At 31.0% G+C, this 26,500-nt stretch overlaps 1 protein-coding gene across 1 annotated transcript in view; it reads right to left on the reverse strand.

Moving 5' to 3' along the window:
- The window catches only part of LOC148953443 (uncharacterized), a gene marked incomplete at its 5' end in the record, with an annotated part of 221,137 nt that overhangs the window by 85,076 nt on the left and 109,561 nt on the right, over positions 1 to 26,500 (reverse strand). The gene's annotated exons all lie outside the window — the stretch shown is intronic.

Below are 26,500 nucleotides of genomic sequence, written 5' to 3' on the forward strand. Positions count from 1 at the left end.
TTAAACTAATTAGCAGTTAAGGTAATCCTGAAGGGGTTGTTAACTCAGGTAATTTGTTATAAATTTGAAACAACATCAGTCTATGAAAATGGCTAACGATGATTGACTGACTTTTTGAGTTGACCTAGCTTTACCTCTCTGATGCGGTCTGTATAATACACAAGTGGTGTTTGAACAGTATTGTCAATTTAAAATAGGGTCTAACGATATAGTATACTAAAAAGTTGATACTAAGAGAGATGTAGATGGTAAGAAAAGAATTTTAATAATGAAATTCAGAACACACCTTAGAAATCCTTGCAAATCAAGTAGTATGGTTTATGTTAGTACGAACCATCATGGATAATAAGCCCCCACGACCCTAACCAGCAGAGACATCAACTCCCCAAAGGTCCCTTATCCCCGAACTCGAAGGGGACCCCCTCCCTCCAACTTTTTGCCCCCCCCCCCCTTTTTTTTAACATGATATATTTTTTTCAACTTTTTTTTTACATGTCTTCGAATCAGATTAAACAAACTTAAATTCAGTAGTGTTTTGTCGTGGTCTACCTTGTCACAGTTACATTCTCTTAATTTTTCAAAGTTTATTTTGAATTTCTTTCATTGAAATGCAAGAGTTGGAATATTTCAGTAGTGTCTTGTTATGCTTTACCTTGTCACTGTCTTGTTGTGCTTTACCTTGTCACAGTTACATTCTCTTGATTTTTTAAAGTTCATTTTAGATTTCTTTCGTTGAAATGCAAGAGTTGGAATAATTCAGTACTGTTTTGTCGTGGTTTACATTGTCATAATTACATTCTCCTGATTTTTCAAAGTTAATTTTGGCTTTCTTTCTTGAAATGCAAGAGTTGGATTATTTCAGTAGTGTCTTATTGTGGTTTAGCTAGTCACATTTACATTCTCTTAATTTTTCAAAGTTCATTTTGAATTTCTTTCGTTGAAATGCAAGAGTTGGAATATTTCAGTATTGTCTTGTTATGCTCTACCTTGTCACAGTTACATTCTCTTAATTTTTCAAAGTTCATTTTGAATTTCTTTTGTTGAAATGCAGGAGTTGGAATATTTCAGTAATGTTTTGTTGTGCTTTACCTTGTCACAGTAACATTCTCTTTATTTTTCAAAGTTCATTTTGGATTTCTTTCGTTGAAAAGCAAGAGTTGGAATATTTCAGTAGTGTTTTTTTGTGGTTTTACTTGTCACAGTTACATTCTATTGTTTTTTCAAAGTTCATTTTGGATTTCTTTTGCTGAAATGCAAGAGTTGGAATATTTCAGTAGTGTTATATTGTGCTTTACCTTGTCACAGTTACATTCTCTTGATTTTTCAAAGTTCATTTTGAATTTATTTTGTGAAATGCAAGAATTGGAATATTTCAGTAGTGTGTTGTCGTGGTTTACCTTGTCACAGTTACATTCTCTTGATTTTTTTCAAAGTTTTTTTTTGGGTTTCATTTGTTGAAATGCAAGAGTTGGAATATTTCAATAGTGCTTTGTTATGCTTTACCTTGTCACAGTTACATTCTCTTGATTTTTCAAAGTTCATTTTGAATTTCTTTCGTGAAATGCAAGAGTTGGAATATTTCAGTAGTGTTTTGTCGTGGTTTATCATGTCACAGTTACATTCTCTTGATTTTTCAAAGTTCATTTTGGATTTCTTTTGTTAAAATGCAGGAGTTAGAATATTTCAGTAGTGTTTTGTTGTGCTTTACCTTGTCACAGTTACCTTCTCTTGATTTTTCAAAGTTCATTTTGAATTTCTTTCTTGAAATGCAAGAGTTGGAAGATTTCAGTAGTTTTTTGTCGTGGTTTACGTTGTCACAATTACATTCTCTTGATTTTTCAAAGTTCATTTTGTATTTCTTTCCTGTAAATGAAAGTGTTGGAATGTTTCAGTAATGTCTTGTTGTGCTTCACCTTGCCACAGTTACATTCGCTTGATTTTTCAAAGTTTATTTTGCATTTCTTTAATTGAAATGAAAGAGTTAGAATATTTCAGTAGTGTTTTGTCGTGGTTTACCATATCAAAGTTACATTCTCTTGATTTTTCAAAGTTCATTTTGAATTTCTTCCGTGAAATGCAAGAGTTGGAATATCTCAGTAGTGTCTTGTTGTGCTTTACCTTGTCACAGTTACATTCTCTTGATTTTTCAAAGTTCATTTTGGATTTCTTTCCTTGAAATGCAAGAGTTGGAATATTTCAGTAGTGTTTTGTCTTGGTTTATCTTGTCACAGTTACATTCTCGTGATTTTTCAAAGTTCATTTTTTGATTTCTTTCGTTGAAATGCAAGAGTTGGAATATTTCAGTAGTGTTTTGTCATGGTTTACCTTCTCACAGTTATATTTTCTTGATTTCTATAAGTTCATTTTGGATTTCTTTTGTTGAATAGCAAGAGTTGGAACACCATTTTTCGTTAAGTGTCAGAGTGAATAAATTCGTTATCAACATCATTTATCAGTTACATCGAACGCAATTGAACTAATCTAAATTTCAGAATGAATAAAAGCTATAACAACATCCTTTATCGGATATGTCGGATAAAATTGACAAAATATAAGTATTGGAGTGAATGTTTTCTTATCCACATCCTTTTCCAGATACATCGAATAAAATTGATAAAATATAAGTGTAAAAGTGAATAAATATTTCTATCAACATCCTTTGTCAGATACATCAAATAAAATTGACAAAATCTAAATTTCAGAATGAATAAATTCATTATCAACATCATTTTGTCGGATATGTCGGATAAAATTGACAAAATCTAAGCATCAGAGTGATATAAATTCTATATCAAAATCCTTTTCTCTGATACACATGATAAAATTGACAGGATCTAAGTGTCAGTGTGAAAAATTTTATTTTTATCAGCATCCTTTGCCAGATACATCGAATAAAATTGATAAAATAAAGGTGTCAGAGTGAATAGATTTTTTGATCAAGATCCTTTGTCAGATATATCAAATAAATTTGACAAAATCTAAATTTTCGAATGAATAAATTCTATATCAACATCTTTTGTCGGATATGTCGGATAAAATTGACAAAATATAAGTGTCAGAGTGAATAATTTTTTTTATCAACATCCTTTGGCAGATACATCGGATGAAATTGACAAAATCTAAGTATCAGAGTGACTAAAATCTAAATCAACATACTTTTCTCGGATACGTAGTATAAAATTGACAAATTCTAAGTGTTAGAGTGAATAATTTTTTTTATCAACATCCTTTGGCAGATACATCGGATAAAATTGACAAAATCTAAATTTCAGAATGAATAAATTCATTATCAACATCCTTTTTCGGATATGTCAGATAAAATTGAAAAAATCTAAGTACCAGAGTGGCTAAATTCTATATCATCATCCTTTTCTCGGGTACATAGGATAAAATTGTCAAAATCTAAATGTCAGTTTGAATAAATTTATTTCTTTTATCAGCATCCTTTGTCAGATATATCAAATAAAATTGACAAAATCTAAATTTCAGAATGAATAAATTCATTATCAACATCCTTTGTCGGATATGTCGAATAGAGTTGACAAAATATAAGTGTCAGAGTGAATAAATGTTTTTATTAACATCCTTTTGTCAGATACATCAAATAAAATTGACAAAATCTAAATTTCAGAATGAATAAATGCTTTAACAACATCCTTTATCGGATATGGCGGATAAAATTGACAAAATCTAAATTTCAGAATGAATAAATTTTAAATCAACATCCTTTTTCGGATATGTCGTATAAAATTGACAAAATAAAAGTGTTAGAGTGAATAGATTTTTTTATCAACATCCTTTGGCATATACATCGGATAAAATTGACAAAATCCAAGGATTACAGTAACTGAAATCAATATCAATATCTTTTTCTCGGATAAATAGGATAAAATTGACAAATTCTAACTACTAGTGCGAATAGATTTTTTTATCAACATCCTTTGACAGATACATTGGATAAAATTGACAAAATCTAAATTTCAGAATTAATAAATTCATTATCAAAATCTTTTATCAGATACATAGTATAAAATTTACAAAATCTAAGTGCCAGTGTGAATAATTTTTTTTATCAACATCCTTTTGTCAGACACATCAAATAAAATTGACAAAATCTAAATTTCAGAATGAATAAATTCTATATCAACATCCTTTGTCGAATATGTCAGATAAAATTGACAAAATATATGTATCAGAATGAATAATTTTTTTTTTATTAACATCCTTTGGCAGATATATCGGATAAAATTGACAAAATGTAAGCATCATAGTGACTAAATTCTATATCAAAATCCTTTTCTCGGATACATAGGACAAAATTGACAAATTCTAAGTGTTAGAGTGAATAAATTTTTTTTTATCAACATGCTTTGGCAGACACATCGGTTAAATTGACAAAATCTACATTTAAGAATGAATAAATTTATTATCAACATCCTTTGTCGAATATGTCGGATAAAATTGACGAAATATAAATGTCAGAGTGAATAAAATTTTTTTTTATCAACATCATTTGTCAGATACATCAAACAAAATTGACAAAATCTAAATTTCAAAATGAATAAATGCTTTAACAACAATCTTTTATCGGATATTTCGGATAAAATTGACATAATCCAAGTATCAGAGTGACTAAATTCTATATCAACATCCTTTTCTCAGATACATAGGATAAAATTGACAAATTCTAAGTGTTAGAGTGAATAATTTTTTTTTATCAACATCCTTTGGCAGAAACATCGGATACAGTTGACAAAATCTAAATTTCAGAACCAATAAATGCTTTAACAACATCCTTTATTGGATATGTCGGATAAAATTGACAAAATCTAAGCATCAGAGTGAATATTTTTTTAACAACATCCTTTGCCAGATACATCGAATAAAATTGATAAAATATAAGTGTCAGAGTGAATAATTTTTTTGTATCAACATCATTTGTCAGATACATCAAATAAAATTGACAAAATCTAAATTTCAGAATAAATAAATGCTTTAACAACATCCTTTATCGGATATGTCGGATAAAATTGACAAAATCTAAGTATCAGAGTGACTAAATTCTATATCAACATCCTTTTCTCGGATACATAGGATAAAATTGACAGAGTCTAAGTGTCGGAGTGAATAAATTTTTTATCAACATCCTTTTCTCGGATACATAGGATAAAATTGAAAAAATCTGAATTTCAGAATGAATAAATTAATTATCAACATCCTTTGTCGGATATGACGGATAAAATTGACAAAATCTAAATTTCAGAATGAATAAATACTATAACAATATCCTTTATCGGATATGTAGGATAAAATTGACAAAATCTAAGTGTTAGAGTGAATATTTTTTTTTTATCAACATCCTTTGCCAGATACATCGGATAAAATTGACAAAATCTAAGTATCATAGGGAATAAATTCATTATCAACATCCTTTGTCGGATATGTCAGATAAAATTTACAAAATATAAGTATCAGAGTGAATAATTTTTTTTTATCAACAGCCTTTGCCAGATACATCGAATAAAATTGACAGAATCTAAGTGTCAGAGTGAATAAATTTTCTTATCAACATTCTTTGTCAGATGCATCGAATAAAAATTGACAAAATTTAAATATCAGAATGAATAAATGCTTTAACAACATCCTTCATCGGATTTTTCGAATACAATTGACAAAATCTAAGTATCAGAGTGATTAAATTCTACATCAACATCCTTTTCTTGGATACATGGATTAAAGTTAACAAAATCTAAGTGTTGGAGTGAATAAATTTTTTTATATGAACATTCTTTGCCAGTTACATCGGATAAAATTGACAAAATCTAAGTGTCAGAGTGACTAAATTTATTATCAACATTCTTTGTCGGATATGTCAGATAAAATTGACAAAGTCTAAGTATCAGGGTGATTAAATTCCATATCAATATCTATCTCTCGGATAAATGGGGTAAAAGTGACAAAATCCAAGTATCAGAGTGAATAAATTCTTTATCAACATTCTTTAAATGCATTATCAACATCATTTGTCGGGTATATCAGGTAAAATTGACAAGAAAGACATTGAGTGTACACCACGACGGCGCATACATAGTGAGAGAGACATGCACATTCGACATAGCTTTATTTCATTTTTTAAGGTTAATTTAGACGAGGTTACGTCGCGGTGTACACTCCATGTCTTTCTTGTCAATTTTACCTTATTTATCCGACAAATGATGTTGATAATGCATTTAAAGGATGTTGGTAAAGTATTTATTCACTCTGAGACTTAAATTTGGTCAATTTTGACCCATGTATCCAAAAAAATTATAATGATATGGAATTTAATCACACTGATTCTCAGAGTTTATCAATTTTATCCGACATATCCGACAATGGATTTTGATGATGAACTTAGTCGCTCTGAAACTTAGATTTTTTGTCAATTTTATCCAATGTAACTGGCAAAGGATGTTGATACAAAAAAAATATATTCACTCTAACACTTAGATTTTGTCAATTTTAATCTATGAATCCGGGAAAAAGATGTTGCTATAGAATTTAAATCACTCTGATACTTAGATTTTGTCAATTTTTGTCACAAGATTCACTGAATGATGCTTTTAAAGACCTTATTCATTCTGATATTTAAATTTTGTCAGTTTTTATTCAATGTATCGGACAAAGGATGTTGATAAAAAAAAATTATTCACTCTGAAACTTCGATTCTGTCAATTTTTTTCTTTGTATCTGGCAAAGGATGTTGATAAGAAAAAAAATTATTCACTATGATGCTTATATTTTGTCAATTTTATCTGACATATCCGACAAAGGATGTTGATAATGAATTTATTTCTTATGATACTTAGATTTTGTCAATTTTATCCGATGTATCTGGCAAAGGATGTTGATAAAAAAAAAATTATTCACTCTAACACTTAGAATTTGTCAATTGTTATCCTATGTATCCGAGAAAAGGATGTTGATATAGAATTTAGTCACTCTGATACTTAGATTCTGTCAATTTTATCCGACATATCCGATAAAGGATGTTGTTAAAGCATTTATTTATTCTGAAATTTAGATTTTGTCAATTTTATTTGATGTATCTGACAAATGATGTTGATAAAAAAAAAAATTATTCACTCTGGCACTTGGATTCTGTCAATTTTATTCTATGTATCCGAGAAAAGGATGTTGATATAGAATTTAGTCACTCTGATGCTTAGATTTTGTCAATTTTATCCGACATATCCGATAAAGGATATTGTTATAGCATTTATTCATTCTGAAATTTAGATTTTGTCAATTTTATCCGACATATCCGACAAAGGATGTTGATAATGAATTTATTCATTCTGAAATTCAGATTTTGTCAATTTTATCCTATGTATCCGAGAAAAGGATGTTGATAAAAAATTTATTCACTCTGACACTTAGACTCTGTCAATTTTATCCTATGTATCCGAGAAAAGGATGTTGATATAGAATTTAGTCACTCTGATACTTAGATTTTGTCAATTTTATCCGACATATCCGATAAAGGATGTTGTTAAAGCATTTAGTTATTCTGAAACTTAAATTTTGTCAATTTTATTTGATGTATCTTACAAAGGATGTTGATAAAAAAAATTGTTCACTCTGGCACTTATATTTTATCAATTTTATTCGATGTGTTTGGCAAAAGATGTTATTAAAAAAAATATTCACTCTGATACTTAGATTTTGTCAATTTTATCCGACATATCCGAAAAAGGATGTTGATAATGAATTTATTCATTCTGAAATTTAGATTTTGTCAATTTTATCAGACGTATCTGCCAAAGGATGTTGATAAAAAAAAATTTATTCACTCTAACACTTAGAATTTGTCAATTTTATCCTATGTATCTGAGAAAAGGATGTAGATATAGAATTTAGTCACTCTGATACTTATATTATGTCAATTTTATCCGACATATCCGATAAAAGATTGTTGTTAAAGCATTTATTCATTCTGAAATTTAGATTTTGTCAATTTTGTTTGATTTATCTGACAAATGATGTTGATAAAAAAAAATTTATTCACTCTGACATTTATATTTTGTCAATTTTATCCAACATATTCGGCAAAGGATGTTGATAATAAATTTATTCATTCTGAAATTTAGATTTTTTCAATTTTATCTGATGTGTCTGCCAAAGGATGCTGATAAAAAAAAATTATTCACTCTAACACTTAGAATTTGTCAATTTTGTCCTATGTATTCGAGAAAAGGATGTTGATATAAAATTTAGTCACTATGATGCTTACATTTTGTTAATTTTATCCGATGTATTTGCCAAAGGACGTTAATAAAAAAAAAATTATTCACTCTGATAAATATATTTTGTCAATTTTATCCGAAATATCCGACAAAGGATATTGATATAGAATTCATTCATTCTGAAATTTAGATTTTGTAAATTTTATTTGATGTGTCTGACAAAAGGATGATGATAAAAAAAAATTATTCACACTGGCACTTAGATTTTGTAAATTGTATCCTATGTATCTGACAAAGAATGTTGATAATGAATTTATTCATTCTGAAGTTTAGATTTTGTCAATTTTATCGGATGTATCTGCCAAAGGATCTTGATAAAAAAATTTATTCGTTCTAACACTTATCATTTGTCAATTTTATCCTATGTATCCGAGAAAAGGATATTGATATAGATTTTAGTCACTCTGATCCTTAGATTTTGTCAATTTTTTCCGATGTATCTGCCAAAGGATGTTGATAAAGAAAAATCTATTCACTCTGACACTTTTATTTTGTCAATTTTATCTGACATATCCGACAAAGGATGTTGATATAGAATTTATTCTTTCTGAAATTTAGATTTTGTCAATTTTATTCGCTATATCCGATAAATGATGTTGTTAAAGCATTCACTAATTCTTAAATTTAGATTTTGTCAATTTTATTTGATGTATCTGACAAAAGGATGTTGATAAAAAATAATTTATTCACGCTGACACTTATATTTTGTCAATTTTATCCGATATATCCGACAAAGGATGTTGATATTGAATTTATTCATTCTGAAATTTAGATTTTGTCAATTTTATTTGATGTATCGGACAAAGGAAACTGATAAAAAAAATTTATTCACACTTAAACTTGTATTCTTACAATTTTATCCTATGTACCCTAGAAAACGATGATGATATATAATTTAGTCACTCTGATGCTTAGATTTTCTCATTTTATCCGACGTAACCGAGAAACAATTTATATAATGAATTTAATCATTCTAAAATTAAGATTTTGTGAATTTCATCCGATGTATATGCCAAAAAATGGTGAAAAAAAATTATTCACTCTAACACTTAGAATTTGTCAATTTTATCCTATGTATCTGAGAAAAGGATGTTGATATAGAATTTAGTCACTCTGACACTTATAGTTTGTCAATTTTATCCGACATATCTACAAAAAGATGTTCATATGGAATTTAGTCACTCGGAAATTTAGATTCTCCCAATTTTATTCTCTATGTCTGACAAAGGATGTTGATAGAAAAATTTATACACTCGGATACTTATATTTTATCAATTTTATTCGATGTATCTGGCAAAGATTGTTGATAAAAAAAAATTTATTCACACTGACACTTAGATTCTGTCAATTTTATCCTATGTATCCGAGAAAAGGATGTTGATATAGAATTTAATCACTCTGATGCTTAGATTTTGTCAATTTTATCCGACATATTCCACAAAATGATGTTGATAATGAATTTATTCATTTTGAAATTTAGATTTTGTCAATTTTATTCGATGTATCTGGCAAAGGATGCTGATAAAAAAATTTATTCACACTGACACTTAGATTCTGTCAGTTTTATCCTATGTATCGAAATAAAGGATTATTATATAGAATTTAATCACTCTGATACTTAGATTTTGTCAATTTTATCCGACATATCTGATAAAGGATGTTGTTAAAGCATTTATTCGTTCTTAAATTTAGATTTTGTCAATTTTATTTGATGTATATGACAAAGGATGTTGATAGAAATATTTATTCACTTTTACATTTAGATTTTATCAATTTTATTCGATGTATCTGGAAAAGGATGTGGATAAGAAAACATTCACTCTGATACTTAGATTTTATCAATTTTATCCGACATATCCGACAAAGGATGTTGATAATGAATTTATTCATTCTGAAATTCAGATTTTTTCAATTTTATTTGATGTATCTGACAAAGGATGTTGATAATGAATTTATTCACTCTGAGACTTAACGAAAAATGGTATTCTAACTCTTGCATTTCAAGGAAAGAAATCCAAAATAAACTTTGAAAAATCAAGCGAATGTAACTGTGACCAGGTAAACCATAACAAAACACTACTGAAATATTCCAACTCTTGCATTTAAACGAAAGAAATCCAAAAATGAACTTTGAAAAATCAAGAGAATGTAACTGTGACAGGGTAAAGCACAACAAGACACTACTGAAATATTCCAACTCTTGCATTTCACGAAACAAATTCAAAATGAACTTTGAAAAATCAAGAGAATGTAACTGTGATATGGTAAACCACAACAAAACACTCCTTAAATATTGCAACACTTGCATTTCAACGAAAGAAATTCAAAATGAACTTTGAAACATCAAGAGAATGTAACTTTGACAAGGCAAAGCACAACAAGACACTATTGAAACATTCCAAATCTTGCATTTCAAGGAAAGAAATCCAAAATGAACTTTGAAAAATCAAGAGAATGTAACTGTGACAAGGTAAACCACGACAAAACACTACTGAAATATTCCTACTCTTGCATTTCAAAGAAAACAATCCAAAATGAACTTTGAAAAATCAAGAGAATGTAAATGTGACAAGGTAAACCACGACAAAACACTACTGAAATATTCCAACTCTTACATTCCACTAAATAAATTAAAAATGAACTTTAAAAATCATGAGAAGGTAATTGTGACAATGTAAATTACAACAAAACAATACTGATATATTCCAACTCCTGCATTTCAACAAAAGAAATCCAAAATAAACTTTGAAAATTCAATAGAATGTAACTGTGACAAGGTAAACCACTACAAAACACTACTGAAATATTCCAACTCTTGCATTTCACGAAAGAAATTCAAAATTAACTTTTAAAAATCAAGATAATGTAACTGTGAAACGGTAAACCATGGCAAAACACTACTGAGATATTCCAAATCTTCCATTTCAACCAAAGAAATTAAAAATGAAATTTGAAAAATCCAGAGAATGTAACTGTGACAAGGTAAAGCATAACAAAACACTACTAAAATATTCCAACTCTTGCATTTCAATAAATGAAACCAAAAATAAACACTTTGAAAAAATCAAGAGAATGTAACTGTGACAAGGTAAACCACGACAAAACACTACTGAAATATTCCAACTCTTATATTTCACGAAAGAAATTCAAAAGAACTTTGAAAAAATGAAGAGAAGGTAACCATGACAAGGTAAAGTACGACAAAACACTACTGAAATATTCCAACTCTTGCATTTCACGAAATAAATTCAAAATGAACTTTGAAAAATCAAGTGAATGTAACTGTGACAAGGTAAAGCACAACGAAACATTACTGAAATATTCCAACTCCTTCATTTCAACAAAAGAACTCCAAAATGAACTTTGAAAAATCAAGAGAATGTAACTGTGACAGGGTAAACCATGACAAAACATTAATGAAATATTCCAACTCTTGCATTTCACGAAAAAAATTCAAAATGAACTTTGAAAAATCAAGAGAATGTAACTGTGACAAGGTAAACCACGATAAAACACTACTGAAATATTCCATCTCTTGCATTTCACGAAAGAAATTCAAAATGAACTTTAAAAATCAAGAGAATGTAACTGTGACAAGGTAAAGCACAAAAAAACATTACTGAAATATTCCAGCTCTTGCATTTCAACAAAATAAATCCAAAGTGAACTTTGAAAAATCAAGAGAATGTAACTGTGACAAGGTAGAGCATAACAAGACAATACTGAAATATTCCAACTCTTGCATTTCAACGAAAGAAATTCAAAATGAACTTTGAAAAATTAAGAGAATGTAACTGTGAAAAGGTAAACCACGACAAAACACTACTGAAATATTCCAACTCTTGCATTTCACGAAAGAAATTCAAAATGAACTTTGAAAAATCAAGAGAATGTAACTGTGACAAGGTAGAGCACAACAAAACACTACTGAAATATTCCAACTCCTGCATTTCAACAAAAGAAATTCATAATGAACTTTGAAAAATTAAGAGAATGTAACTGTGACAAGGTAAAACACGACAAAACACTACTGAAATATTCCAACTCTTGCATTTCACGAAAGAAATTCAAAATGAACTTTAAAAATAAAGAGAATGTGACTGTGACAAGGTAAAGCACAACAAAACATTACTGAAATATTCCAATTCTTGCATTTCAACAAAAGAAATCCAAAATGAACTTTGAAAGATCAAGAGAATGTAACTGTGACAAGGTAGAGCATAACAAGACAATACTGAAATATTCCAACTCTTGCATTTCAACGAAATAAATTCATAATGAACTTTGAAAAATCAAGAGAATGTAAATGTGACAAGCTAAACCATGACAAAGCACTACTGAAATATTCTAACTCTTGAATTTAATGAAATAAATCCAAAATGAAATTTAAAAAATGCTGTGACGGTAAATGTGACACTTTACAGCACGACATGAAACAACTGAAATAGTCCAAATCTAGCATTTTGAGAAAACAAATTCAAAATGAACTTTGAAAAATCAATAGAATGTAACTGTGAAAAGGTAAAGCACAACAAAACAGTGACAAGGTAAAGCATAACAAGACACTACTGAAATATTCTAACTCTTGCATTTCAATGAAAGAAATACAAAATGAATTTTGAAAAATTAAAAGAATGTAACTGTGACAAGGTAAACTACGACAAAACACTACTGAATTTAAGTTTGTTTCATCTGATTCGAAGACATATAAAAAAAAAAGTTGAAAAAAATATATCATGTTAAAAAAAAGGGTGGAGCCAAAAAGTTGGAGGGAGGGGGCGCCCTTCGAGTTTGGGGATAAGGGACCTTTGGGGAGTTGATGTCTCTGCTGATTAGAGTCCTTGGTGCTTATGATCCTTGATGGCTCGTACTCACATACACCTTACTACTTGATTTGCAAGGATTTCTAAGGTTTGTTCTGAATTTCATTATTAAAATTCTATTCTTACCATCTACATCTCTCTTAGTATCAACTTTTTAGTATACTAAAACGTTAGACCCTATTTTAAATTGACAATACTGTTCAAACATCACTTGTGTATTATACAGACCACATCGGAGAGGTAAAGCTAGGTCAACTCACAATGTCATTCTATCGTCGTTAGCCATTTTCATAAACTGATGTTGTTTCAAATTTATAACAAATTACCTGAGTTAACAACCCCTTCGGGATTACCTTAACTGCTAATCAGTTTAATCCCTTTTTTTCTCCACCTTCATACAATCCAATTACTAATTAGAATCAATCACACTCCTATTATTCAAAACATTAATTAATATCGTTCATAGTGTCCAATTTGGGAATTCCTTATCCCTTTTTGCAAAAACATCAATGAAAACAAGTCCTAAATATTCAATTTTACAATCTCTATTTTTCGATTTAAAAAACAAAACAAAAACAAACAAAAACAAAAAAGTAAAGTGTAATACTCACTTTCTTTGAAATACCGAAGCATATTACACTCACCAAACCAGACTATAACCATCAAACCAGACTATACACAGCAAACCAGACTATACCCACCAAACCTGACTATACCGGCCAAGCCAGACTATACCCACCAGAAACCTGTCTGGTTGGCCTTGGTTAGTCAATAACCCAAATAGCATGGAGGAACATAGTCTACCCAAAGTATAATGCCATGTGAGGGAGTTCTGAATCTCTTTGAAAAGGTGTAGAGGCGTACGCAAATAACATAGAGATTCCTAGGGTCGTACGCAAACAGCTTGGTCCTATGACCGTACGCAAATAGCATGGTCCTATGGCGGTAAGTAGAAGAACATTGTCCTCTGATCCTACGCAACTAATATGGAGATTCCTATGGCCGTACGTAAAGTCAATATGTACATACTACTAATATATATTGATATAAATAAATAAATAAATCTTAACACGAGTGAAACGAACAAAAATCACTACTAACAAGAGTTTATGTCCATTCCCACAAGGAAATATCTTCCATGGAAAGATCCTCCCCCGTAACCCCTACTCTGACCCCGACCCCCCACTAGAAAAAAAATCCTCCTGAAAACGCCTGTATACTTCCCAATAACCAATACTATATGTAAACAATGGGCAAAGTTTATAACTTGCAGCCCTTCCCCATGGGAATAGTGGGGGATTAAGTCATCCTCAAAGACATATTAGCAACATTTTAGACTATGTTGAACAAAATGGCTATCTCAAAATTTTGATTGAAAGACTTCGGGAAAAAAATGAGCGTGGGAGGGGGCTAAGTTGCCCTCCAATTTTTTTGGTCACTTAGAAAGGGCACTAGAACTTTTAATTTCCATTTGAATGAGCCCTCTCACGATATTCTAGGACTACTGGATCGATACGATCACCCCTGGGAAAAAAAAAAAATAAAAAAAAATCAACACGCATCCATGATCCTTCTTCTGGCAAAAAATACAAAATTCCACATTTTTGCAGATAGGAGCTTGAAACCTCTATACTAGGGTTCTCTGATACGCTGAATCTGACGGTGTAATTTTCATTAAAGTCCTATGACTTTTAGGGGTTGTTTCCTCCTTTTTTCGAAAACATGGCAAGTTTTCTCAGGCGCGTAACTTTGGATTAGTATAACTAAACTTGAAGAAATTTATATATTTGAAATCAGCATAAAAATATAATTCTTCTGATGCATCTATTAGTATCAAAATTCTGGTTTTTAGAGTTTCTGTTGCTATTGAGCTCTGTCGCTCCTTACTTACAGTTCGTTACCACGAACTGTTTGATTATATATTTTTGTTTTTCTGAGGACCGCCCTTGGACATAGGGCCGAAATATTCATTCAAATTATCTTCACTGTCTTATGAAAAGAATTCCCTACTGTTATTCTTGTATTTGATGTTCGTTCTGAAATATTTGTCATCTTTTGTGATTTTGCATGCGTCATAGACCACTTCTGGGTGGAAAAATAATATAATTTATTATCTTGAAATGTCTCTTGACCTATCTAGATCTTTTTTCAGGCCATAAAACCCAAGACTGGCCAATTTTTAAAAAACTTTGGAGAGCTTTTGAAAAAAAAATACTATGCAAACATGCACAAACATACACATTTGCACAAACTTAGGCCATAAAAATTCAATTTGATTATGACTAGTATCTAACTGATGTATAAAAATTTGAATAAAATAGTTTTCAGGGCGGTGTAGTAGACCAGCTAAATAGGTTCAGGGCGGTGTTGTAGACCAGCTAAAACTATTGCAAGGCGAAAGATCCTTGCCCAATCATCTTGGTTAATTCATTTTCATTGATTTATGCCTGGTTTTTATTCGGTGTCTGTTCTGTCTTTGTAAGGTAAACTTCGAAAGGTTAGATTTTCGTTTTTTTTTCTTTTTTGTTTAGCACTGAGGACAACGTGGCGAAGGTCCTTGTCGAAAAATTTGCTTACATTTTAATATTCATGGTTTCGCCACTGGCTGACAAAATCCTCGTTTTTCTACCCTTTTTGATTTTATTTTTCATTTTGTTACTTTCTCTCCTCTCTGAGTTTCATTTGTCTTCCAAATTATACCGTCACTGTTTACTTTTTTCGAAGAACTTGTTTGTTTCATCAAACTATCATGAAAATGCTTCTCCTTAAAGAAACAATAAAGTACATATTTAGTGCAGCTTCTTTTATTGAACTAATATAGAAAACATTATAGAAAAAATGTTTTCAAGTAAAAGTATTGAACTAAAACAAATTATTAAACTACTAAATAAAGTTTTGAACTAAATAAAAGCTAAACCAAACAGAAAAAAACTCAAGTAACCATTTAAAGTAGTGGAAAAATTCGATGTATCTTAAAATACAACACAAAGGTTCTTGCCTTTACAGCCATAGATGGATCGAAAACGAAATATAATTAAAAAGAATATTCGTGTCACACTTAAAACAAACTAAAATTTAGAAAAATAAGGGGAGTGCCACCAGCCCAATAGATTCCCTTGAAGCTTGAACGTAATTTATCCTTATCAAACATAAAATATATTTTGAACAGGGTGTTTTTCATTTGCTATAAAACTTCATTTATGCTTTTTTCATTTTTCAATATAACTCTTTACAATTTTTTGAATACTCATTTTTTTACAAAAACATTTTTCTAAAATATGTTTTCTTTTCTTTTGAACTGAATTACTTTTATTAGTTGTTCTAGTTTAATAGCTTAACCCTTCAAGTTAAATTCAATCGGAGGAGACAGTTTTTTGACCCAATCTCCTCTGTAACATATCAAAATAGCCAAATTTCAGAATGCTGTGTCTTCATTTTGATCCACCCGCTTCCTTGTAAGCTCGGTAGCTTTCATGTCTTTCAGAGAAGAAGAAAAAATTAGGCAAATCCTTAGAAAATAGACAAAATAGATAAAATATGGAAACAATTTTGATACTATCCCTGAAATTGAGAGGGCCACGCTAAGGCTATTAAAGGCCCTTCAAGAAGCAGCCTTACAAATATGTTTCCGATCGTTAAAGTACCATTGGAATAATTACATTGCTAGCCAAGCATAGTTTCATACTTTCAATGAGATCGATTTAAATTTGATGTTGCCTCATTTCTTTATTCTTGATCAAATTATTCATCGTATGAAATAGTTAATGGTAACGAACTGTAAGTAAGGTGCTACCCTACTTGATAGTAGCCAAAACTCTAAACACAGAAATTTTTATGCTAATGGATGTATCCAAAGAATTGGAGTTTTATGCTGATTTCAAATATATAAATTTTAATAAGTTTAATCTTACCCATCAAAGGTTACAAACTGAGAAATTTTGCCTTATTTTTTAAAAGAGGGGAAAACATCCTCTAAAACTCATAGAATTCTAATGAAAATCACGCCATTAGATTTAGCATATCAGATAACCCTGCTATGGAAGTTTCAGGTGCCTATCTGAAAAAATGTAAAATTTTGTATTTTCTGCCAGAAGAAAGATCACGGATGCATGTTTATATGTTGTAGTTCTTTTTTTTGTTCGTTGTTTTTCCCAGGGGTGACTGTATCGATCCAGTAGTCCTATAATACCGTAAGAGGACTCATTTGAACGGACATAAAAATTTGTTGTTCCCTTTTCAAGTGACAAAATAATTGGGCCGGCAACTAGGCCCCTTCCCGCACTCCTTTTTTTCAAAATCGTGTGATCAAACTTTGAGATAGCCATTTTGTTCATAATATTTGAAAAACCTAATAACTATGCCTTTGGGGATATCATGACCCTCCCACAGCCCCTGGGGAAAGTCTTTAAGTTACAAAATTTGCCTATTTGTATTGAGTTTTGTAATACTCCCACGATGACATTAATAGCATAACCGGTTACTGTCTCTGTAACAGGAACCACGATAAATATAGGCCAATGACTTATATATTCCTGTCAGGACATGATTAGCATATATTCAAGCTTCACTGATTAAGAGGAATGACCAGTTATTATAATATATAACATTCAGTAATTTCAAGACAATTATATCAATTCATTTTTAATTTGGATGGAATGAAACTAGTCTTGTGACACGCGTTTCAGTAAAGTAAACTGGGCACATTTTATAATACGAACTCAATTTTAATTATTCAAAAAGCAACAAATATGCTACCCCTTTTTTCAAATGAGACGCGCTTGGGTAAAGTAAATCAGCGAACTTATTTTCCCCAACGAATAAATTCCTATAGCATTTTTTTTGTGGGAACTTATAGTTATCCATGTCCCACCAACAAGGGACCCCACATACGCCTTCCTTACCTTTTTGCCCACCCCTCCTTTTCTTGGACTTAGAATTTTTTGGACCTAGAATTTTTGGGACTTTGAACTTTTTGGACTCAGAATTTCTTAGGACAATTAATTGTTTGGACATAAAATTTTCAAAGAAGCTTGTTTAAAATGATTTGTTCTCTGTTTTTGCACAAAGCTCGGTGAAAATACCTTTATTTGAATCAAATGTTTGGTTCAACATGTTTTGTACTCTGTTTGCACAAAGATCGATGAAGATGAGTTTCTTTGAATCAAATGTCTGACTCAAAATGTTTTGTGCTCTGTTTTACACAAAGCTAACTGAAGATACTTTTCTTTTAATCAAATAGATGGTTCAAAATGTTTTGTACTCTGTGTTGCATAAAGCTTGATGAAAATACGTTTCTTAGAATCACATCTATGGTTCAAAATGTTAAGTAGGCTACTCCGTTTTACAGACATGATAGACTAGATATAATATACTAGAGTCTGAAATAGATGAATTAGATTCTTACCAAAGTCTGAGATAGGTGAATCAGATTTTTTGGAGTTAGAATTTATAAAGATTCAGTCAGACAAAGACAATACTACCAGCTCAGAAGTGGTACACTAGAGTCTAAAATAGGTGAATTAGGTATTTACTAAAGTCTGAGAGAGATGAATTGGATTCTTCATCCATTTGAAATTTCCCAGATATCTTCTGCTATTGGCTAAACTTTGGTGACATTCTTAAAAAAGTTAAATAAAGTTAAAACTTTTTTCGACTGTAATAAAGTCAGCAAAGTCAATTGAGGAAAATGGTTTAGTAAGTTGGTGGACAGTAAGTTTATGAATTTTGGGAAGTCCATATAATTTAGGGCACAAGGAACTGCGTGGCAGGCATTTGTAATAAAATTGAGGTGTGGATGAGTTTATTTACTTAGGGTGTAGGCTAACAAAGGATTGTAGAGTGGGGTAAGCATATAGAATTAGTTGAAAAAAGGGGAATAGGGTAATAGGAATCGTTCTAAGTAGTCCCTTCAGGTCAATTGGTCTTGGAAATACAAGTTATAGAAACGGGTTGCAAAGTAAACCAATATATGTTTTGAGTATTGTTAAGAATTCCATTGGTCAAGTTAAAAGAATTTTTTTTTGAATTTTTCTCTGAATCTGCGCACCCTTAGTCATTACTACCATTTCAATTGAAATTGTTTAATCTAAATCTTCTCTCACATTATTGCGAAGCTATTGCAAATAAAGCAGTGTGATTTTTCAAAAGACGAACATCAAGAAAAGGAAGTTTCCCATTCTCTTCCAATTCAACAGTAAAATTTAAATCCCCCCCCCAAAGAATTAAGATGTTCCAAAAATCCTTTTAATTCTTCCTCCCCATAATCCCATACTGAAATAATGTCATCCATATACCGGCCCCAGAAAATATGTTTTAAAAAAATCAATCTAACGCAATTGTTTCAATATTCTCCACAAAATACTAACTAATAAAGGAGATAAAGAGGCCCATCCTTCTAGAAGAGTTTTGGCTGCTTCTACATCAATATTTGTGTATATTGGTACAATGTCGAAGCTTGAAAGCTAAAGAACTCGAAGAAATTTCTACTTTTTTCAGTTTTTCAACCAAATTCGAAGAATTCTTAATATACGAAATTTGTGTAGACAAAAGTGGCTTTACAGATTGACACTAACCATTTGCTCAAAATACTTGTTGGTAGCCTTGAACTTGACACAATTGGTCGTAATGGTAGGTTGGGTCTGACTGAATTTTGGGAAGTCCATATAATTTAGTGGCACATAGGAACTGCGTGAGCACGTGCATTTCGTAATAAAATTGAGGTGTAATTTTTCCTTCATCCTTTAAGCAGTGTATAGAAAATTCAAAAAAATACAAGATATTTCGGTTACATATAAAGTGACCGTCATCAGTAGTAAAACTAACTAAAACAATTTAAAACAAAAGGTTATATACGAAATCAAATAAAACTACATATTGTTTAAATCTCTAATTCTTTTCAAAGTGAAGGCGGAAGCTAGCCACTTTGACCTTCTTGGATTCGGTTCATTAGCGTTCAATGATATAAAATTTTGACAAAGGTCAACTACATTGGGTGAATTGAACTTTACTCTGTCAGATTTTAATAAATTATCATAGACAGAGTTCAGCCCATATTCACCTGTATCCCGATTCAAAGCAATATTCTTGAATAAGATTTTCTTTATTTCAAGAGTTTCACAAAAATTTTGCTTTAAACCCCGATCCCTAGAAATCAAAAGAGACATTCCCGAACAAAATAAAATGGTCTGGAAAATTAAAAATATGTTCCGAAAGGGCTGAAGTAAAATATTCATACTTAGAATCTTGCTTTAAAGCCGAAGAAATAGAATCTTTATGTTGTAATAATCTCATTTCCAAACTCTGGTTAGTACGTCCTACATATGAGCTTCCGCAAGTATATGGGATCTGATAAGCCCCACTTTGTTGCCCCAATAAAGTTCGATACTTCCCAGAATTTAGAAAACTACCCTAAGTATTATTACTCTTTAAAGCTACCCTTAGACCATTGCTTTGTAAATTTTTTTTAAGTTTTTCACTTAGCCCGGACACATATGGTAAGGAGCAAAAAAACATCCTTCTCCCGAGTTGTCTCCAAGACTTCCTTAGAAATCTCTAGAAACCTTTTTCTTCTTTTTGAAAAAGTCTGGTTAATTAACTATTCTGGATACATGTTGCTTATTAGTATTTTCCTTAGAAAAGACAACTCCTCCTCAACACGTTTTGGAGAGCAAATACAAAAGATCCGATTAGTTAAAGAAATAATCAAACCAATTTTTGCTTGGTGAGCGTGACCGGAACTACAAGACAAAAGTCTACTGTTTTTTGTCGGTTTTATGTGAATTTTAAAATCCAGACTATTTTCATTTTTAAAAATAAGAACATCAATAACAGAACGTTTCCCTTTCTCTTTCAATTTAACAGTAAAATTTAAATCCCCCCCCCAAACAATTAAGATGTTCCAAAAATCCTTTTAATTCTTCCTCCCCATAATCCCATACTGAAATAATGTCATCCATATACCGGCCCCAGAAAATATGTTTTAAAAAAATGAATCTAACGCAATTGTTTCAATATTCTCCACAAAATACTAACTAATAAAGGAGATAAAGAGGCCCATCCTTCTAGAAGAGTTTTGGCTGCTTCTACATCAATATTTGTGTATATTGATACAATGTCGAAGCTTGAAAGCAAAAAACTCGAAGAAATTTCTACTTTTTTCAGTTTTTCAACCAAATTCGAAGAATTCTTAATATACGAAATTTGTGTAGACAAAAGTGGTTTACAGATTGACACTAACCATTTGCTCAAAATACTTGTTGGTGCCTTGAACTTGACACAATTGGTCGTAATGGTAGGTTGGGCTTATGAATTTTGGGAAGTCCATATAATTTAGGGCACAAGGAACTGCGTGGCAGGCATTTGTAATAAAGCTGAGGTGTAATTTTTCCTTCATCCTTTAAACACTTTAATTCGTTCTTAAACTTATTTGTAAAAGAGTTTTGGATTGTACGATAGCTTCTTGCATGTTTTTTCATCATTTAGTAAACTTCTTAATTTTGATTCGTAGTCCTCAGTATTCATCACAACTAAAGTGTTACTCTTATTTGCTTTTGTAACGGAAAATGAACCATCCTTTTTCAAGTTTTTAAGATTTCTTATGTCTTTGATGGTCGTACTAGGAAATTCCGGTTTCAATACAAAATTAGATAGGGTTTCTACAGTAGAAGCTCTTACTAAGCTAACATCTTTTATTAGATTTGTGTTTTTATGCAAAGATGTTTCTATTGAAGAGATAATGTCTTCCACGGGGACTTTATCCAGTTTAAAACAAAATTTTGGACCTGATTTGAAAAACATGCAAATGTTATCAACCAACAGGATTTTTTTCTACGATGTAAGAGAATGAGAATTGTGCCACCTTCACTAAAATTCAATTTACATTTGGGAACTTTCAAGGAAGAAAAGTTTCAACGAAGCTTACATTTCAAGACTTTAAATCACATTATTAAGGATAAAAGTCGAAAAAGAGCTTTAGTAAAAGTCACTTAGTCGAAAAGTGACTAAAGTCGAAAAGTCACTTAGTGTAAGTGACTTTTTTTTTATTCAACAAACAGTAAAAAATCACTTCAATCATGAATTTCGCCTTTCCAAAGAAAGATTGCTAAAAAAGTTTTCGAAATTATCAACAAATAATGCGGTAATACCTTCGTCAATTCTTGGACCAGGTAGAGTTGATTTATCATCAAGAAATTTAACGATGCAAGAAAAATCAGTGCTTGAAAAGGGCCCGAAGTTTTGTTTGAAGCCGGATAAAGTCCCCGTGGAAGACATTATCTCTTCAATAGAAACATCTTTGCATAAAAACGCAAATCTAATAAAAGATGTTAGCTTAGTAAGAGCTTCTACCGTAAAAACCCTATCTAATTCTATATTGAAACCGGAATTTCCTAGTACGACCATCAAAGACATAAGAATTCTTAAAAACTTGAAAAAGGATGGTTCAATTACCATTATAAAAGCAGATAAGAGTAACACTTTAGTTGTCATGAATACTGTGGACTACGAATCAAAATTAAGAAATTTACTAAATGATGAAAAAACATACAAGAAGCTATCGTATAATCCAACAGACTCTTTTACAAATAAGTTTAAGAACGAATTAAAGTGTTTAAAGGAAAAAGGAAAAATTACACCTCAACTTTATTAGAAATGCCTTCCACACAGTTCCTTGTGCCCTAAATTATATGGACTTCCCAAAATTCATAAGCCTAACCTACCATTACGACCAATTGTGTCAAGTCCAAGGTCACCAACAAGTGTTTTGAGCAAATGGTTAGTGTCAATCTGTAAACCACTTTTGTCTACACAAATTTTGTATATTAATAATTCTTCGAATTTGGTTGAAAAACTGAAAAAAGTAGAAATTTGTTCGAGTTCTTTGCTTTCAAGCTTCGACATTGTATCAATGTACACAAACATTGATGTGGAAGCAGCTGAAACTCTTCTAGAAGGAAAGCTGTTAAGAAATTTGGATTTGATTAGTGGCAAAACAGATTTGGAAGTTTCTATAATTATGTTTTTAGTAAGGTTGTGCAATAAGTTCTCTTATTATTTCAATTCAGAGAGGAGTATTTCGAACAAATAAATGGTTTACCTATGGGGGCCCCTTTATCACCTTTATTAGTTAATATTTTGTGGAGAATATTGAAACAATTGCGTTAGATTCATATTGTTTTAAACATATTTTCTGGGGCCGGTATATGGATGACATTATTTCAGTATGGGATTATGGGGAGGAAGAATTAAAAGGATTTTTGGAACATCTTAATTCTTTGGGGGGGGGGGGATTTAAATTTTACTGTTGAATTGGAAGAGAATGGGAAACTTCCTTTTCTTGATGTTCGTCTTTTGAAAAATCAAAATAGTCTGGAATTTGTCTTATAGTTCCGGTCACGCTCGCCAAGTAAAAATTGGTTTGATCATTTCTTTAACTGATCGGATCTTTAGTATTTGCTCTCCAAAATCTATTGAGGAGTTGTCTTTTGTAAGGAAAATACTAATAAGCAACATGTATCCAGAATGGTTAATTAACCAGACTTTATCAAAAAGGACAAAAAGATATCTAGAGATTTCTAAGGAAGTCTTGGAGACAACTCGGGAGAAGGATGTTTTTTGTTCCATACCATATGTACCCGGGCTAAGTGAAAAACTTAAAAGAATTTTACAAAGCAATGGTCTAAGGGTAGCTTTAAAGAGTAATAATACTTTGGGTAGTTATCTAAATTCTGGGAAGGATCGAACTTCATTGGGGCAACAAAGTGGGGTTTATCAGATCCCTTGTACTTGCGGAAGCTCATATGTGGGACGTACTAAACAGAGTTTAGAATTGAGATTATTGCAACATAAAGATTTTGTTTCTTCGGTTTTAAAACAAGATTTTAAGTCTGAAGATTTTACTTCATCCCTTTCAGAACATATTTTTAATTTTCCAGACCATTTTATTTTGTTCGAGAATGTCTCTTTGATTTCTAGGGATCGGGGTTTAAAGCAAAATTTTCGTGAAACTCTTAAAATTAAGAAAATATCATTCAAGAATATTGCTTTGAATCGGGATACAGGTGAATATGGACTGAACTCTGTCTTTGATAATTTATTAAAATCAGACAGAGTAAAGTTCAATTCACCCAATGTAGTTGACCTTTGTCCAAATGTTATATCATTGAACGCTAATGAACCGAATCCAAGAGGGACAAAGAAGCTAGCTTCCGCATTTGCTTTGAAAAGAATTAGAGATTTAAACAATATTTAGTTTTATTTGATTTCTTATATAAACTTTTGTTTTAAATTGTTTTAGTTTTACTACTGATGACGGTCACTGTATATGTGACCGAAATATCTGGTATTTTTATGTGAATTTTCTATTCACTGTCTAATAAAAAGGATTTTATCCCTATTTTGAACTTTTATTTTATCTTCATGTGTCTCCAACTCTAAAAAGATTCCAATTCGGTAAAACCGAAAAGACGTCGGTAAAAACCCAATTAACCTATTTAAGACTCTAGTATACCACTTGTCCGCTTTTAGTAGTTTCTATGTCTGACTGAATCCTAATACATTCCCTCTTCATATGTCTCTAACTCAAAAGAGAATCAGATTCATCTCTTTCAGACTTTGCTAAAAACCTAATTCACCTATTTCATATTCAATATATACTACTTGTGAGCTGAAAGTAGTTTCTCTGTCTGACTTAATCTTGATAAATTCTTTCTTCATATTTCTCTAAGTCTAAAACGAATCCAATTAATCTCTCTCAGACATTGGTAAAAACCAAATTCATCTGTTTCAGCCTCTAATATACCACTTGTTAGCTGGTAGTAGTGTCTCTGTGTGACTGAATTTTGATAACTTTTCACATCATGTGTCTCTAACTCTAAAAAGAATCCGATTTATCTCTCTCAGACTTGGGTAAAACCTAATTCACCTGTTTCAGACTCGGTTATACAACTTGTGAGCTGGTAGTAGTGTTTGTGCCTGGATGAGTTTTAATATATTCCAACTTCATATGTCTCTAACTCTAAAAACAATCCAATTCATCTCTCTCAGACAATGGTAAGAACCTAATTCATCTATTTCAGACTCTAGTATACCATTTGCGAGCTGGTATTAGTTTCTGTGTCTGAAGAATCTTGATATATTCCCACTTCATATGTCTCTAACTCTAAAACGAATCCCAGACTTTGGTAAAAACCAAATTCACCTATTTCAGACTCTAGTATACCACTTGTGAGCTGGTAGTAGTGTCCGTATCTGACTGAATCTTGATAAATTCCTACTTCATGTGTCTCTAACTTTAAAAAGAATCCCATTCATCTCTATCAGACTTCCATAAAAATCTAATTCACCTATTTAAGACTCTATTGTAATACTTGTCAGCTATTTGTAGTTTCTGTGTCTGACTGAATCTTAATACATATCTACTTCATATGTATCTAACTCTAAAATAATCGGATTCATCACTCTTACACTTTGGTATAAACCTGAGTCACCTATTTCATGCTCACATCTCATAAATAGTATACTATTTGTTAGCTGGTAATAGTTTGTATTTCTGACTGAATCTTGATAATTTCCCCCTTCATGTGTCTCTAACTCTAAAACGAATGCAATTCATCGCTCTAAGACTTGGGTAGAAACCTAATTCACCTATTTCTGATTCTATTATATCCCTTGTGAGCTAGTAGATGTGTTTGTGCCAGAATGAAACTTGATAGATTCCAACATCACATGTGTCGAATTCTAAAAAAAAAAACGATTCATCTCTCTCAGACTTTAGTAAAAGCCTAATTCATTTATTTCAGGCTCTAGTATACCATTTTTGAGCTGGTAGTAGTTTCTGTGTTTGACTGAATCTTGATAGATTCCCACATCATATGTCTCTAACTATAAAAAGAGTCCAATTCATCTCTCTCACACTTTAGTAAAACCTAATTCACCTATTTCAGACTCTAGTATACCGCTTATGAGCTGATAGTAGTTTCTCTTTCTTACTCAATTTTGATAAATTCTCAATTCCTATGTCTCGAAGTCTAAAGAGAATTCAATTCATCAATTTCAGACTTTGGTAAAATTCTCATTCATCTATCTTTGAGTGGTAGTATACCATATCTTGCATATCATGTCTGTAGAACGGATTACAAAACATTTTGAACCATACTTTTGATTCAAAGGAACGCATGTCAATCGAGCTTTCTGCAAAATATAGTAAAAACAATTTGAACCATCCATTTGATTCAAAGAAACATATTTTCATAGATCCTTGTGCAAAACAGAATACAAAATCATTTGAATCACACACTTGATTCAAAGAAACGTATCTTCATCGAGCTTTGTTCATAACAGAGTACAAAACATTTCGAACCACACATTTGATTCAAAGTACTTCATAGAACTTTG

Source organism: Artemia sp. Qi Xiang Cuo, chromosome 4 (assembly GCF_049724085.1).
Source record: "Artemia sp. Qi Xiang Cuo chromosome 4, ASM4972408v1, whole genome shotgun sequence".
Lineage (NCBI taxonomy): Eukaryota > Metazoa > Arthropoda > Branchiopoda > Anostraca > Artemiidae > Artemia > Artemia sp. Qi Xiang Cuo.